General features: G+C 45.0%; 1 protein-coding gene across 14 annotated transcripts in view; it reads right to left on the reverse strand.

The window, feature by feature from the left end:
• The window catches only part of PTPRT (protein tyrosine phosphatase receptor type T), a 1,176,585-nt gene that overhangs the window by 893,133 nt on the left and 264,739 nt on the right, over nt 1–18,713 (reverse strand). The gene's annotated exons all lie outside the window — the stretch shown is intronic.

The following is an 18,713-nucleotide window of genomic DNA, read 5'->3' on the forward strand; positions in this document are numbered from 1 at the left end:
AAGCATGTTAACATGCCCCCTCCTTGCAGGTCTCTTAATACTGCCCAGCCTTCCCCCATCTCCCAGCAGCAGGGGCACTAAAGGGAGGTGGAAGGGGGTCTCTTCCTCTCCCCTCTGGATGGCAGGACCCCCTGCCCTCCTCCTTGGGGCAGGGAAAACTTTGGTGCTACTTCTCTCCCTCCAAGAGCCTACCTGTATCTCCTTTATTCGGTAAAGAGACAAGTAATGAGGTCTTGTGGGGTTGGGGGGAGACCAGCCCAGATACAACATCACAGTATGTGAGGCAACGGAAGAACAGTTAATATATGCACAGAAAGGGAGAGCCCCACTCTCACCAACAACAACCACAAAAAATCTAGGAGCTCCTATTGTGGCTCAAGGAGTTAAGAATCTCTCATAGTGTCCAGGAGGATACGAGTTTGATCCCTGGCCTCGCGAAGTGGGTTAAGGATCTTGCATGGCTGCAAGCTGCAGCAGAGGTCACAGATGTGGCTCAGATCCATTGTTGCTATGGCTATGACATAGGCTGGCAGCTGGGGCTCCAATTCAACCCCTATCCTGGGAACGTCTGCAAGCTGCAGGTGCAGCCTTAAAAAAAAAAAAAAAAAAAAAAAAAAAAAAAAAAAAAAGACCTAGGAGTTCCCTGGTGGCTCAGAGTTAAGGATCCAGCATTGTCATTATGGCTCAAGTCACTGCTGGGGCATGGGTGTGATCCCTGGTCCAGGGAACTTCTGTATACCAAGGGCACAGCCAAAAAGAAAAAAAATCTAAACTAAAAATTTTGCCCTGTGTCTCACCCATTCTGGCCCTTGATCCTTTTCTCCTGCCCCTTGACAAGCTGTCACTGAGCCTTCCCACCATCCTGCCTCCCACTCACTCGCTAACATGGTGCAAGTTGCCACTTTACCCCAGAGCTCCACGGAAACTCTTCCTACCAAGGTCCCCAACACTTGTCCACCTTGTTATTGAATCTAGGGGACCACCCGTCATTCTGACCAAGGATGTGAAATCCCTGAAGGCAGGGGATTTTGTCTGCATTGTTGGTTTTGTGTGCCCAGTAGGAGAACAATGTTTGGCACATTGTAGGTGCTCATTATGTATCTGTTGGATGAATAATGAGTGAATGTGTGATCACTTGATTTCCACGAGGCATTTCCAATCCTGACCACTCCCTCCCTCCTGAAATGCATCCTACCCTTGGTTTCTAGAAAGCTGCTTATCACTGGTTCTCCTCCTGACCTTGCCCGAGGGACCCCATCTCTGCCTTCTTTACAATGTCTGCTCTCTTAGCCCATCCATTAGATGCTCCTCAGTGCCATGTCCTGGGCCTCCTTATGACCTAGGGAGCCTCTCTTCCTAGACCATCTCATTTATTCTCTAGACATCGGTCACTACCTGAAGAGGGCAGTACTGTTCAGGCTGCCCGAATCCATCCCTCATCTGTCTCTAAGAACCTGTGGATCTTCCGCTGGAGAGCTGCCCCTCCCCACCCAACCCTGCCCTAGGTGTGGGCATTTAATGCAAGGTAGACCAATTAGAATGCCACATGCCCCTGGCCAAGCAAATGGTTCAGGGACGACCCTGGACCCCAATACAAGCCAATGGAAGCCTGGCCCAGGATTTGAATGGTTGCAATGAGCAGTTCTCTCTCTCCCACTGAGCTCAGAGTTACAAGGATGTGGCCACCTTCCTTCCCCAAGAAGAAAGCATGCCTAGAAGTTCCACCAGTTCATAAGAAAGCAAGGTGAAAAGACGAGAGAAGCCAGGAAATGATGACAACTATAAGGCCTTTGGTTCAGCTACCCATGACCAAACCAACCCCAGAAGTTTTCAATCAAATGAGCCAATAAATTTCCTTTTTGCTTAGCCAGTTGGGGTTGGAGTCTGCTGTGTATAACCAGCAGCCCCAGATGGAACAATGACTGCCAGGGCTATGTCACCAGGCCTAACTCCACTCTGGGCATCACACCCACAAGTGCCCACATTTTTATGACCTCTGCTACCTGGAGATGCTGCTGGAACACACCCCCTGAATAGAAAACTGAGTCGAGAGCCCTTCACCATGTGCCTGATCCACCCTCCATACTATCCTCATCCCTCCTGTTAGATCCACCGTCCAACAACAACATTGTTGTAACGTTACAACCTTGACCTTCCCTCCTTTAGGGTCCTACCTCATTTCTGAAAACAGAAATTCAGGAAGCCATCTCCAGGGTATCTGCCATCCACACCTTCCCCCAACAAACCTGCCATCCCTCTGCTGAAAGGTGGGGTCCAGTCCTCCCTTCCCCTTAAATCTTCTCTAGCCTTAGTGATTTGTCTTCCCAGCAGCATGCAAGGGTGAAGATGGGCTGGGACTTCTGAGGCTAGGTCATCCTGAGCCTCACAGCATCCCCTGCCATGGAAGAAGTCCAGTTATCCTGAGACGGCCATGATGTGAGGAAGCCCAAGCTAATAAAGAGAAGGTGTGATGCCAGCCTCCCCCCAGCTGTTCTAGTCATCCCAGCTAGGTGCTAAGACACGTGGGTAGAAAAGCCATTCTTGGACATTCCCCAGCAGATACCACAGGGAGAAAAACCCACATTCAACCACATTCAAAATATATGGACCCATTGGAGCCATGCCAGCCATACTCAGCCTCTGAGCTACCATGGCTGAGACCCCAAACCTTATGGAACAGAGCCAAACCTTTCCATCTTGCCTTGCCCTAACTTCCAACCCACAGAATCATGAATTTATAAAACAGTTGTTAGGGGGTATTCCTAGATTGGGGTTAGCTTTTTTATTTTCTCTTCAGGGCCATACTTACTGCATATGGAAGTTCCCAGGGTAGGGGTCTAGTCGGAGCTGCAGCTGCTGGCCTACACCACAGCCACAGCAAAACAGGATCCAAGCACTGTCTGTGACCTACACCACAGCTCATGGCAATGCTGGAACCTTAACCCACTGAGCAAGGCCAGGGATCAAACCTGCATCCTTATGGATACTAATCAGGTTCTTAACCTGCTGAGTCACAACAGGAACTCCTGGTGGTAGTTTTTTTGTTTAGTTGGTTGATTTTTTTTACTTTTTTTTTTTTTTTTTTTTTGGTCTTTTTAGGGCCACACCTGCGGCATATGGAAGTTCCCAGGCTAGGAGTCCAATCCGAGATGCAGCTGCCGACCTTACTCACAGCCACAGCAACACTGGATCCTTAACCCACTGAGCAAGGTCAGAGATTGAACCCACATGCTCATGGATGCTAGTTGGCATTCGTTACAGATGAGCCACGAAGGGAACTCCCCCGAGGGTTGTTTTTTATGCAGCAGAACATAACTGAACCACTCAAATATTGCTTATCTTTGCCAGCCCATCCATGAGGTCCAGCCAATGGCAGCCACTTAAGGGAGCCATGGCCAGCAAAACCTCTCTCACAGACCCTAAATGAAGTCATCGCAGTGCCTGACTCCCTGACCGTGGTGTGGACGCCTCCAGGGCTGAGCACAGTGTCTGGTGCTGAGACATCAGTGTGTATCTGATGAAAGAATAAATGAATGAAAGGAAGAAGTGAACCTTCTAAGGGCCCAAGAACTAGCCGCATCTTGCGGGGCCGGGGGGGGGGGGGGGAGTTGCTCTATGGAAGGAAGACGCACTGCCACTGTTATTATAATAACAGTGACAGGTTCCAAGTCCAGTAATCATTAACTATCCCCAGGAGAGCTAGTTAGCTAGCGAAGAAGAAAGGCCCCTCCCCAGGGTCGTGAGAGCCTATGCCCTGACGGCACTTGGCTTCAAACTGAACTCCCCGCGCCTTCGCGCACAGCCGCTCTGTCTATAAAATTGGTGGTTTCTATAGAAACAGAAGCACCGCAGTAAAGTGAAGGGAAATCGTACATTCTGTCAGCGTACAGAGATCAATCCTGTTCTTATACGGGGCCAGGACTCTTTCACGCTTTATTTTTGAGCATCTCAACTTTCATTTCCATCCCAGCCGTCTCATTTCATATTTTTTTTTTTTTTTTTTTTTTTTTTTTTTTTTTTTTTTAATTTTCCTCATTTTATTTTTTTTTTTTTTTTTTTTTTTATTGCTAATATAATTGCCTCAGCCATTCCCAACACTTTATTTCTCTTTTAATTTTTTTTTTTTTTTTTTTTTTAATTTTTCTTTTTTTTTTTTTTTTTTTTTTTTTTTTTTTTTTTTTTTTTTTTTTAATTTTATTTTCCCACTGTACAGCAAGGGGGTCAGGTTATCCTTACATGTATACATTACAATTACAGTTTTTCCCCCACCATTTCTTCTGTTGCAACATGAGTATCTAGACATAGTTCTCAATGCTATTCAGCGGGATCTCCTTGTAAATCTATTCTAAGTTGTGTCTGATAAGCCCAAGCTCCCGATCCCTCCCACTCCCTCCCCCTCCCATCAGGCAACCACAAGTCTCTTCTCCAAGTCCATGATTGATTTTCTTTTCTGAGGAGATGTTCATTTGTGCTGGATATTAGATTCCAGTTATAAGTGATGTCATATGGTATTTGTCTTTGTCTTTCTGGCTCATTTCACTCAGTATGAGATTCTCTAGTTCCATCCATGTTGCTGCAAATGGCATGATGTCATCCTTTTTTATGGCTGAGTAGTATTCCATCACACAGCAAATATAATCCTCAATGGGGAAAAACTGAAAGCCTTCTCACTCAAATCTGGAACAAGACAGGGATGCCCACTCTCACCACTGCTCTTCAACATCGTTTTGGAAGTCTTAGCCACAGCAATTAGACAAACAAAAGAAATCAAAGGCATCCATATAGGAAGAGAAGAGATCAAACTGTCACTGTATGCAGATGACATGATTCTATACCTAGAAAACCCTAAGGACTCAACCCCAAAACTCCTTGAACTGATTAATAAATTCAGCAAAGTGGCAGGATATAAGATTAACATTCAGAAGTCAGTTGCATTTCTGTATACCAGCAATGAAGCATTAGAAAAGGAATACAAAAATACGATACCTTTTAAAATTGTACCTCACAAAATCAAATACCTCGGAATACACCTAACCAAAGAGGTAAAGGACCTATATGCCGAGAACTATAAAACCTTAATTAAAGAAATCATTTCATATTTATGAGGCTCCTGCGCTGGTAATCTCATCCCTCCTCGCCTAGCTGCCTTTGTTAACTATGACCACAGGCAGAAGAGTCTGTGGAAGCAGCCTGGAATCCCCGGCATCCCCTTGGGGTGTTGACAGCTCGAAACCCCAAGAGCAGGGGCAGAGCTGAGATGCTTGGTGTGCCGGGCAGCACCCCAGGCGGTGGACAGGGACCCCCGCTGGACCTTAGGAAAATCTCCTCTGTAACTGGGTCCTTGTTTTACGTGCGTCCACCTTAGCTTAGACCGTCTCCGAGCTCTTAAATATTAATATGTCTGCAATCTCTGTTTTGCACCCCAAAGTGCAAGCAGCTTTCTAACAGGCGAGGGATTAGAACTTACTTAGCTTGTATTTGAATTACTCATGCGGTCTCTGATCATCTATGAAGAAAATTAGAGAAAGCTCAGGTTGTATTTTAATATTTTAGATGAAGGTCCGAATCTTGAGACACATGTTGACTCCAGGAAAGTGCCTGCTTTTATCTTGCTTCACTCCTAAAAATGAAATAATGTGATGTTCTCTTCATCAAAGGACCCTGTTATAATACCTATTTGAGTCTGACCTAACAGCGCTAAATGTGTTTTACCTTTTTCCTGCTCTGATAAATGACTGAGTGAGGTAGACAGGAATAAAGAGACGGATGAAAGGGGGGAGTGAAGGATGGATGGATGGATGGATGGATGGATGGATGGATGGATGGAGAGATGGGGAACGGATGGATGGCCAAATCACATTGACTAATACAATTTTTCTAAAATGTAAATCTGGGAGTTCCCGTCGTGGCGCAGTGGTTAACGAATCCGACTAGGAACCATGAGGTTGCGGGTTCGGTCCCTGCCCTTGCTCAGTGGGTTACCGATCCGGCGTTGCCGTGAGCTGTGGTGTAGGTTGCAGACGCGGCTCGGATCCCGCATTGCTGTGGCTCTGGCGTAGGCCGGTGGCTACAGCTCCGATTCAACCCCTAGCCTGGGAACCTCCATATGCCGTGGGAGCGGCCCAAGAAATAGCAACAACAACAACAACAAAAAAGACAAAAGACAAAAAAAAAAAAAAAATAAAAAATAAAATAAAATAAAATAAAATGTAAATCTAACTGAGACAGGCCGGGACCTGGGGCCTCAGACCCTTTGCTGCAGTGGCTGCAATGCTTGCACCTGGACAAACACTTCCTCCAGCAGCAAATACAAAGAAACTATAAGGGACTAAAACCAACTGTGTACATGTGCACTTGGGGCAAAGTATGGGCAAAAAGATACAAAAAACCCTCAAACCCCAACTCCCACTTCTGAAGCACCCAGAGCAAATGCACGGTATCAGAAGCAAAAGCAGGGTACTACGCATGCCACCTGCACAGAACACTGGCAAAGGACAGACCACCCACGCCACCCCTCTGGCCCTACCCTGACCCCCATAAGGAACCAGCGTGCCCTCCCCGCTTGGGCAGCAGGGAGTAAGCAAGCTAGGGAATCTGTCCTTTGTTGTGGCTCCCCCTGCTACAGTAGGGGCCCCCACAAAGCCTTGCCTGAATTTGCCTGTCTGGCCTCTTATCAATTGCCATTGAGGAAGAAGACCAAGAGCCCAGGACAGCGGCATTCCTCAGGTCCCAGCCTGTCTGATGATCACCATCCATCCACTCACATTTGTGAGTACCCACCATGTGCCAGGCATGACATTAAGCAATAGGGATTCAGAGGTGGGTACTTAGGATAAGGTCCCAATTCTCAATGTCAGTATCTTTGGAGTCGGAAATGGGCTGAAAGGAGACACGAGTGAGTGCAAGGTGAGCAATCTATCACAAGGGCCCTGGTGACAGCGGATGTGTGCTTGGCCCAGAGGATGGCAGGGGACACAGGAGGCAGGAGATTCGAGCATCACCAGCAGGGCTTGATGACTGCCTGAGTCACACAGCCCTGAGTCTAAAGCTCAGTTCACCCACTCACATGCTGCAGGAGCCTCAATTCGCTGGGATGTTGATCACGGATAATTGCACCTGCTTCCTAGAGTTGCTTGAAGGGAGAAATGAGATGAAGCGTATGAAAAAGCCAGATAGGGCCTGGCCAAGAAAACATTTTTAAGATTCAGAACACCTCCATTTTAGGGAAAGACATTCAGATCTCTGGTTCTAGCCCTCAGGCTATAAGCCACGAGGAATAGTAGGCACTGTCAGGGTTCAAGTGCAGGCTGAAGGTCAAGAGAGAGGACGCAAAGGCACAATAGAGCAAGGTCCCTGGCCACTTGGTGTCCTGCCCTGCCTCGGACCAGCTGTCTGCCACAAGCCCACTCCACACAGGTCACACCAGCCTCCTTAACCAGTGAAGCCTTTTCGGGATGCTGAACTCCATCCCTCCCACCCACTGCTTCATAAAACGAGCCTGCATTGTCATAACTGCAATAATTACTATGATATGATTATTAACATTTCATGAGAACATGAACCTATTTTATTTACATTATAAATTTAAAATCCATAAATCTGTATTAGAATAGAAAGCAGGATGAATTTATAATGATAAATAAGTATAATAAATCATATTAAAATATATTATTTAGGTTAAAATATAGTTTAAAAAGTCTATTAAAGTATAGTTGATTTACAATGTTGTGCCAATTTCTGCTGTACAGCAAAGTGACCCAGTCATACATACATACATACATATATATATATATATATACACACACACATATATATACACACATTTTTCTCAAATTATCCTCTATCATGGTCTATCCCAAAAGATTGGATATAGTACCCTACACTGTACAGCAGGACCAAATTTCTTATTCATTTTTTTTTTTTGCCTTTTTTTAGGGCTACACCCGCAGTATACGCAGGTTCCCAGGCTAGGGGTTGAACCGGAGCTGTAGCTACTGGTCTACACCACAGTCACAGCAATGCAGGATCCGAGCTGTATCTGTGACCTACACCATAGCTCATGGCAATGCCAGATCCTTAACCCACTGAGCAAGGCCAGGGATGGAAGCGGCATCCTCATGGACGCTAGTCAGATTCGTTAACCACTGAGCCACAAGAGGAACTCCTGCATATTCATTCAAATGTAATAGTTTGCATCCACTAACCCCAAATATATTTATATTAAAATAAATTAAAATATAATTTGTAGCCTACTTACTAGTATATATTATATAATTTTAAAATATTATTCATATTAAGTTAAAATATAGATTAACACATACAACTATCATCAAGCCATGAAATGTCTCCTTGAGGAAAATACTAAGATTGCTGTACCCATTTGCCACATGGGCAGGTGAAGGCTCAGGAGGACTCCCAGCCAGCAAGTTGCTGTGGCAGCACAGGCATGAAGGCGGAGGTGAAACAGTCTTGCTAAGACTGGATGCAATACCAGGGCAGCAAAAGTGAGGAAAAAGGAGAAGTGAAGCTGAGGATGGAAAGAAAACCAATATAGAACAGTGCTTTCCTAAGCTGGCCACACAAGCCTCATAAGAAAATGTAACTAATTGCTTAGGCGCAGCTGAATGGAACCACTCTGCCTCAGAACATTCCTTCCAGGAGTGGATCAAGAAGATGTGGCACATACACACAATGGAATATTACTCAGCCATTAAAATGAACGAAACACCGGCATTTTTAGCAAGATGGATGGACCCAGAAATTATCATGCTAAGTGAGGTCAGTCAGACAATGAGACAGCAACATCAAATGCTTTCACTGACATGTGGAATCTGAAAAAAGGTCAGACTGAACTTCTTTGCAGAACAGATACTGACTCACAGACTTTAAAAAACTTATGGTCTCCAAAGGGACAGTTTGGGGGGTGGGGGGATGCGCTGGGGGTGTGGGTTGGAAATCCTGTGAAATTGGATTGTGATGATCATTGCACAACTATAAATGCAATAAATTCATTGAGTAATATAAAAAAAATGGGAAAAAAAAAAAATTCCTTCCAGGAAAGGAAGGGAATTTATCTGCTGCTCTATTTCCTGGCTCTTTGGTTAAAGTTCATCCTGCAAAGACTCCTGACTCCTGCACACACAGCCTGTGATACCCAAGCTTCTCCAAGCAGCCCTTGGAAAAGAGGATTCCCCCTTTGCGGTTCGCTGCTCAACTAAGCCCTGTCTGCTCGAACGTGGGCACCAAAGATGCTGTGGCGTCCACCATGGTGGGTACAGCCCACTGCGCAGAAGTCAAGGTCGGGGGCCAGGCAGGGACAAGAGAGAGTGGGAGGCAGATCAACTGAGCCCAGGCCACCACTGTCCTAGCCTGTTCAGGCTGCTATAACAAAATACCACAGACTGGGTGGCTTAGAAACACCAGAAAGCTATTTCTCACAAGGCTGGAGGCTGGAAAGTCCAAGATCCAAGCACCGACTGATTCTGTGGCTGGTGAGAACCTACTGCAACTTCACATGGCAAAAGGGGCACAGGATTTCTCTGAGGCCTCTTTTCTCTCAGGCATGAGGGTGACCTCATCACCTGCCAAGGGCCCCACCTGCAAACACCGTCAGGATTCAACACATGAATCTGGGGGAGAAATACAAAGATTCAGTCCACAGCACCTACTTCTTTGAATTAAAAGCAAGTGTTTCTCTGTTCAGGGGCCAAAAGCACTGGACACATCAAACACCCCAGTGGCCTCCAGGATCTCTATCTAAACCACCCACTGAAAATGCAGATTCCCTGGCCACACCCCAGAACTAAAGGAGCAGCTTCCTTCAGGGATGCAACCACAGAATCCATATTTCTTTTCTTTCTTTCTAGGGCCGCACCCATGGCACACGGGAGTTACCAGGCTAGGGGTCAAATTGAAGCTGCAGCTGTTGGCCTACACCACAGCCACAGCAACATGGGATCCCAGTTGCATCTGCAACCTATGCCGAGGTTTGTGGCAAAGCTGGATCCTTAACCCACAGAGCGAAGACAGGGAGTGAACCCACAGCCTCATAGATACAAGTCAGGTTCTTAACCCACTGAGCCACGAGAATTCTCAGAATCCACATATTTTTAACAAGCTCCCTGACTGAATTTTGTGCACAGGACATTTCAGAAGCAACTAGAATAGCATCATGCACAGCCCTGAACAGACCTCGTTCCAACAGGGAAAAATCGAAACCCAGAAGTGATTAACTACAGATCAATAGAACAGAACAATGAATCACGCAGAAGGTCAAGTCAGGGGACACAGAAGCACATGGCAGACACAGAAGCACATGGTCTGAGTGGCAAGCCAGCATAAAAGGGGTCCTCGCAAACGTCACTCACTCATCAACATTTATAAAAACAGGTCTCCAGGGTACAAAAGGGAGCTCATTTTTCATTGAGCTGTAGGAAAAGTAACCTTGTTTTTAACAGCGTATCTTACATTGATTTGATATTCTATTTCTTTTGTGAGCGACCAGAAGACTCTGCCTTTGTTTTTCTTTTTCTGTAGGAGCGAAATTGCCAGAGAGAAAGGCTGGAATGAACTTTCTCTTCTTGGTCCTCATGAAAAGCGTTTTTTCTGTTTGGTTGGTTGGTTGGTTGGTTTTTGGCTTTTTAGGGCCGCACCTGTGGCATTTGAAAGTTCCCAGGCTAGGGGTCGAATCAGAGCTGCAGCTGCCAGCCTACACCACAGCCACAGCAATGCAAGATCCGAGCCCCATCTGCAAGCGACCCCACAGCTCACAGCAACACCAGATCCTTTAACTTAACTGAGCGAGGCCAGGGGTCAAACCCGAGTCCTCATGGATATTCGGCGGGTTCATTACCGCTGAGCCATGACGGGAACTCCTCATGAAAAACGTCTGATTCTTCTCCATTAAGATGGTCCCTTGGTTGTGGCAGCCCTAGGTGACATTAGAGGCTCTTTAACGGAGACAAATGATGCAGGATGAGGTTGTCGAGGAAAGGGGGCCTCCTATGTCAGGCCCCCAAAAGAGACTTGATCACTTTGTTTTCATTAATGTATCTCCTAACACCTCCTGTTCCAGTGTAACGTACCCACCTCTGGAAAATTTTAACTCACTCGCATTTAATTTCCTTTTTCATTAATTAATTTTGGTATTAATCTCCTCCATTAGAGCCTAATACCTCCCAATTACACATTATAAGCTCAGAGGAAAGTCGGTAATTGCAACTGTCCCAGGATTCCAAGTGTGCCCGGCTTAGAATGTCTGCTTTAATTAGGTTTTCATTAATTACTTTTTTTATCAATTAATATTTTGTTCTTTCGGCCCAAGACTTGCAATCTCCACATCACCCGCTCTTCAATGACACCTCATTTGCTGTAATCAGTCAAGCAGAGGGGCCCAGAAAGAGGTGGGCAGAAAAAGCTGGTACTAGAGACAGGCTTCTCAGGGTTTCCAGAACAAATTACACATCATTCTTTCGGCGTGTTTGACCCCAAACTGTGAACGTTGAGGCAAGCCAGGAATAAGGAAAAAGCAGCACAGACGATGGCTGGTCCAACCAACTCACCTGCAGATGGGAATCTGACGCCCAGGGAGGACAGGGAACTCACTCACCTCTCAGAACATCTGTTTAGAACATTCTTCTCACCTTCTCTTGTTCCCTGCACCTCCCGCCGCCTCCTTACTAAGGTGACTGTATAATTTATCATATATACCAGGATTCTTTTGAGAGAGAAAAGGCCTGTTACTTATAATTATGCTGGGGAACAAGAGACACCAACCAGAACAGTCCCCAGCACACTGAGATATACTGTCCCCCAACCCCATGCCAGCTCACTCCTCCCTTGGCTTTTAGCTTGTAAATCTCCTGAGAAAGAACCTCTTCTTCCAGGTGGCAAATCTGTCTTCGCTGCCTTAATAGAGCCCAGTATTTGCCCCCCAGACCAATCCTCATTTACTCAAGATAATAAGAACACAATCACCACCTTTTGACCTCTCTTATTGTTCCTATCTTTTGTCATTTGTGTGTGTCGTGTGTGTTTCCGTGTGTGCGTGTGTGTGTGTCCCAAGAACACTTAACATGAAGAGCAAACTATACATGGACAAGACGGTATTGTTAACTACAGGCACAATACTGCACAGCAGAGCTCCAGATTTTATTCATCTTAGGTAACAAACCTCAGACTTTTTTTTTTTTTTTTCTCCTCTTTTTGCCTTTTCGCCTTTGCTGGGGCCGCTCCTGTGGCATATGGAGGTTCCCAGGCTAAGGGTCTAATTGAAGCTGTAGCTGCTGGCCTACACCAGAGCCACAGCAACGCAGGATCCCAGCCGCTCCCGTGACCTACACCACAGCTCACGGCAACACTGGATCCTTAACCCACTGAGCGAGGCCAGGGATTGAACCCACAACCTCATGGTTCCTAGTTGGATTTGTTAACCACTGAGCCATGACAGGAACTCCAAACTTCAGACTTACTGAATAGCAACCCCCATGACCCCCTCCCCCAACACCCAGCAGCCACCACTCTGCTTCTGAGTGTGACTATTTTAGACATTCATGTAAGTGCAATCTTGCAGTATTTGTTTTTCTATGTCCAGCTTATTTCACTTAGCATGTTCCCTCCGTTCAACCATGTTGTCACATAAAGCAGAATTTCTTCTTTTTTAAGAATGAATAATATTCCATTGTATATATATAGCACCTTTTTCTTGATCCATTCATCTGCCAGTGGACCTCTAGGCCGTGTCCTTATTTGGGCTAGGCTGAATGATGCTGCAATGAACGTGGAAGTGTACCTTTCTTCCAGATCCCAAATTCGTGGATGTATGTACCCAGAGGTGGGACTGCTGGATCAAACTGTAATTCTATTTTCATTTTTTTGTCTTTTTAGGGCCATACCTGTGGCATACGGAAGTTCCCAGGCTGGGGGTCCACTCAGAGCTGCAGCTGCCACCCTATGCCACAGTCACAACAATGACAGATCCAAGCCGAGCCTGCAACTTACAGCTCATGGCAAAGCCGGATCCTTAACCCACTGAGCGAGGCTAGGGATCAAACCGGCATCCTCATAGATACTAGTCAGGTTCGTTACCACAGAACCACGACAGGAACTCTGGTAATTCTATTTTTATTTGTTTGAGAAGCCACCACGCTCTTCTCCCTAGTAGCTGGACTATTTTACATTCCCATCAACGATGTGCAAGGGCTCCAATTTCTCCATATCTTTGCCAACTAATTATCTTTGGATTTTTCGATAATAGCCACTTTAATGGGTGTGAGAAGATTTCTCAATAAAGAAAGGACAGTCTCTTCAGCAAATGACATTCAGAAAACAGGATATCCGGACGCAAAAGAATGAAACTGAACTGCATCTTACATCTCACACAAAAATCAATTCTAAACAGATTAAAGATTGAAACATAAGAACCAGAAGGTAAAACTCCTAGAAGAAAACGTGAGGGGAAGACTTCATGACAATGGACTTGGCGATGATACCCTCGATTTGATACCAAAAGCACAAGTAACAAAAGCAAAATTAGACATGTGGGACTACATCAAATGAAAAAGCTTTTGCACAACAAAGAAAACAATTAACAGGAGTTCCCATCGTGGTGCAGTGGTTAACGAATCCGACTAGGAACCATGAGGTTGCGGGTTCGATCCCTGCCCTTGCTCAGTGGGTTAACGATCTGGCGTTGCTGTGAGCTGTGGTGTAGGTTGCAGATGGGGCTCGGATCCTGCGTTGATGTGGCTGTGGCATGGGCCAGCGGCTATAGCTCCAATTTGACCCCTAGCCTGGGAACCTCCATATGCCGAAGGAGTGGCCCCAAAAATGGCAAAAAGACAAAAAAAAAAAAAAAAAAAAAAAAGAAAAGAAAACAATTAACAGAGAGAAAAGGCAACTTATAGGAGAAACTATTTGGATAACATATCTGATAAAGATTTAATATCCAGGAGTTTCTGTCGTGGCACAGTAGAAACGAATCCGATTAGGAACCATGAGGTTCCGGGTTCGCTCAGTGGGTTAAGGATCTGGTGTTGCCATGAGATGTGGTGTAGGTCGCAGACATGGCTCGGATCTGGTGTCGCTGGGACTGTGGTCTAGGCTGGCAGCTGCAGCTCCAGTTCAAGCCCTAGCCTGGGAACTTCCATATGCTGAGGGTTGCAGCCCTAAAAAGCAAAATAAATAAATAAACAAAAATAAAATAAAAATGAGAAAAGGACTGGAACAGACATTTCTCCAAAGACAAACATAAGTGTTCGAAAAATACATGAAAATTTCACCAATTAATTAACTTCACCAATCATCAGGGAATGCAAAGCATTCCCACTCTTTTAGATTTTTTTAGTTCACCAAGTATATTTTCATTCTGTATATTTCATCATTTCCCAACTATTACTTTATAAAATGTGACTGAACTGCAGCAAACTTTTGATCCTAATGGTTAATCTAATGGTTATGAGTGAACTGAAGTAAAACACCTGGATTTGAACTTATTAGAGGGGTATCTTAAAGCAGATCTCCTAAGCCCTTCATCACAATTTTCTCATCTGTAAAATCAAGATAAAACAGTACCTACATCAAAGGATTCTTATAAAAGGTTAGATGAGTTACCACATGCAAAGTGCTTAAAATGATATAGGGTTCATAGAAAGTGCTACATACATATGCTTGTTAAATTAAAAATAATAATAGAAAAGCTAAAGAAGGACTGATGAGCAAAAGAAATAACCCTGAACTAACTTCTAACCCTAAACCAAGCAGAGACTCTCTTCTTACTCAAGAAGAAAGGAAAAGGAAACCAGATCTGGTTGGGTACAGCTTCCAGTGCCAGAGAATAAGGTAAATACTTTAAATGTAGTATCTCATTTAATCCACACAAAAGCCCTGGAAGGGAGGAGCTGTTTTTGTTTTTGCTTTTTGTTTGTTTTTTGTTTTTTTTGTCTTTTTGCCATTTCAAGGGCCCCTCCTGCGGCATATGGAGGTTCCCAAGCTAGGGGTTGAACTGGAGCTGTAGCTACCAGCCTACAGCTAATCCAGCCGCGCCTACAACCTACACCACAGCTCAGGGCAATGCAGGATCCTTAACCCACTGAGCAAGGCCAGGGATCGAACCTGCAAGCTCATGGTTCCTAGTTGGATTCATTAACCACTGAGCCAGGATGGGAACTCCAGGAGGAGTTGTTCTTATCCCCATTTTATAGATGAGGGTACAGGGGTCCAGAGAGATACTGTGATTGGTCTCCACCATACCACAGAACCAAAGCCCCTAAGAACTGAGCCCAGATAGGTACAACTGGGGCGGGGGGGTGTTGCTAAAAGGCAAAACCCTGAGTGTCAAGGTGACTTTCCCCTCCTTGGGCCCTCCTTGTTTTGAGCATGCACTAACACCCACACCCAGAAGGTCCTGCTTCCCCCTAAAGCCCAGAGTCCTACACAAGCCCTTTCTTGATTCAGAGAACGGCTGACACTGGCTAGAACGTTCAGAAAGTTTTCCTAAGCCCCAAGGGGGGATCTAAAAAGGGGCAAGCACAGAAAGTAGAAAATGGGGACAGGTGACACTGAACAGTGCTCAATCCTCCATGGGGAGCTCACTCCTGGACCACACCAGCCTGTCCCATTGCTGGGAGAGTGCCGCTCTGGGCTCCAAGGGTGGCCACTTCCCAGCATCTGGTCCTTCCCCCTCCACTGACGGAGAGCTCCAGTTCCCAGGAGCACCAGAGGCACCTCTGAACATCCAATCCACTCACTACCTACCAGGAGCCGACTCAGATAGTCACTGATCAGGTCATATGCACACTTAATGCATATTCGTGTACACTTTGATAATATTTGCAAAAGACTGCATTTAGCGAATCAACAGAAGTATCCCCTCTCTAGGTAGGTATAGTCATGAGACAACACCTGTCACCACACCTCCTTCCCCACACAAATGTGCGCACACACACACCGATGTACACACAGGCATACACACTCTTTAAGCAATTGGCTGTGAAAAGCAGCAGGTGATAACAGTGACACAAGCAACCACTGCCAGGGTAATAAAATGTGTCGAACAGCATCTGAGCAGAGAGCAAACAGCACCTCAAATAATTTATTTACCAAATTCTAGAGAACATACCAGGACAGGTAAACCTGTCCCCATTTATAAACCCAAGTACAAAAGAAAAATATAACTCATGTGGGGCCTTGAAAGGTATTTTGTAAATTATACAAAGAATAAACTATTCAGGGAAAAATATACTTTTCTAAAATGATTTGTTGCATGAAATGCCATTAAATTTCAGACTATCTGCTTTGTGCCCTCCATAAAGTCAAGAAGACTGGGGTTCTAAGAAAAAAAAAATTTAAATTGAGATAAACAGAAATTACCATGGATCCAGTTAAAAGGTTAGAAAAAATTTAAATACAGGTAATTAAAGAATGAGTACAGCCGCAACTGGCATAACACTGTAACACAACTATACACTGAAAATAAAATAATATAAAATAAAATAAAGGATGGGAGTTCCCACTGTGGCACAGAGTGTTAAGAACCTGAATGCAGAGGCTGGGGTCACTGGAGGTACCAGTTGGATCCCTGGCCCAGCACAGTGGGTTAAAGAACCCAGTGTTGCCCCACCTGTGGTGTAGGTCACAGCTGCAGCTCGGATTCAATCCCTGGCCCAAAACTTCCACATGCTGCAGGTGCAGTCTTAAAAAATACACAACGATAAAAATGAAAAATAAAGAATGTTTGGAAGTTCAACAGTGGATAAGAGACCTTTAATGTATTTCAAAGCTGCAAGTAGCAGAACCAAGGCTATAAACTGCTGAAGCAGTGACATGTGGAATAAAACTTTTCAGAAATGAAAAAAAAGGCAATGAAGATCATTACGGTATTTTTGATTCTCTAGGAACATAACACCTTCCTTTATCCTCCATTCAAAGCAAATCTCCATATATTACCGTATCATGGCTCAGAAATGCTGGCTATTTTAGTTATTTTATAAAATAGGGTGCTGCTTGGAAGAGAAAAATAAATAAGAAGTTCCTAAGAAAAAAGGTTATAGTTACACCTGGCGGGAAGGAAGTAGAATGGGTGTCATGAGTAGAAGAAAGGGTTGGCACAACATCAACCACAGAGCAGATGCTGGACCGACATCAGCAAAGACGTGCAGGGGAGACAAAGGACAGAGAGCATAAAAGGGTCAAATTCGAATGCCTTTTCCAGGGAAGCAGAGGTGAAGAGGGCCCTGCATGCACCAGGGAAGGGTACTGTGGGGCCTGAATAATGTCCCACCCCTAAAATGCCCCTATCTAATGCCCAGAATTTGTGGATACAATACTGGCATGGCAAAAGGGACTTTGTGGATATAGTTAAGATAAGGCTCTTGATGGGCCCCATGTAACCACAAGGGTCTTTATAAGTAACACAGGGAAGGAGGAGAGTCAGAGGATATGAGAGAACAGAAGCAGAGCTCTGAGTAAGGTGGAGCCACGAGCCAAGGCATGCACGTGGCCAGGAGAGACCATGTTGCCTGAAAGGAACAGAGCCCTGCCAACACCTCCATTTCATGTTATTTATTTTATTTTAATTTTTTGCTTTTTAGGGATGCACTGGTGGCACATGGCAGTTCCCAGGCCGGGGGTCAAATGGGAGCTACAGCTTCCAGCCTATGCCACAGCCATAGCCACAGCCACGTGGGATCTGAGCCGCGTCTGCGACCCACACCACAGCTCATGGCAATGCCAAGAGCGAGGCCAGAGATCAAAACTGCTTCCACCGTGCCACAACGGGAACTCCACCAACACCTCAATTTTAGCTTCTGACCTCCAGAGCGATAATACACCTGTGCTGTGTGAAGTCACTAAGCCTGTGGTAACTTGTTGCAGCAGCCACAGAAACCCAATGCCGGTGCTTTACTGAAAAGAGGAACAGAATTCTGTCCAGCCATTCCATCTTATACTCACTTACAGGGTCAATGCTCTCCCATCATCAATTGCAGTATTAACATGGACGATGATGATAAATGTACAATTTCCATAAGGAGAGTTCAAAGAGCATTAAATTGGGGGCTTACTGGGTAAGCCTGTTGGTAGAGGCTTTCAGACAGTGCAGACACAAAGCTCCCAATAACAAAAGTACCGAAAGAAAATTAGGAATATGAAAGATGAGAAAGATACACAGACAATGAAAATTCCTAAAATACAGATTACATTAGATTTTTTTAAAAGCTACCCCGAATGTGCTAAACATCAGAAATAATAATTTTTCAAGCATCAAAGAAAAAACCAAAATATTTATATGGGTAAACATGTCTATAATTAAATGACTGAATTTTGGACTTCTCCTCTACAATACTAGGCTGCAAAAACCTAATGATTAAATATCTACAGGATTCACATGACTCTGTTTCTGTATGGAAGAAGCAAAAAGATATTTACAGATGTAAAAGAACTCGGAAAATACATGTAGAAACACCACCACCATCTACCTATTCCCTCTGCCAATTTACTTTCCTCAGGAAAGTACTAAAATCAATACCCTAAGCATACAGGAGTAATTTTTTTTTTTTTAATGAAGAAGAGGGAGGTATAATAATTTTTTTTTTGCATTTTAGGGCCAAACCTGCGGCATATGGAAGTTCCCAGGCTAGGGGTCGAATCAGAGCCACAGCCACTGGCCTGAGCCACAGCCACAGCAATGGGATCCCAGCCGCATCTGCCACCTACAG

Source organism: Sus scrofa, chromosome 17 (genome assembly GCF_054392235.1).
Source record: "Sus scrofa isolate SSC_HxYL_T2T_F1_AM1 chromosome 17, Sscrofa_HxYL_maternal_Yorkshire_Landrace_v2.0, whole genome shotgun sequence".
In the NCBI taxonomy this organism is placed as follows: domain Eukaryota; kingdom Metazoa; phylum Chordata; class Mammalia; order Artiodactyla; family Suidae; genus Sus; species Sus scrofa.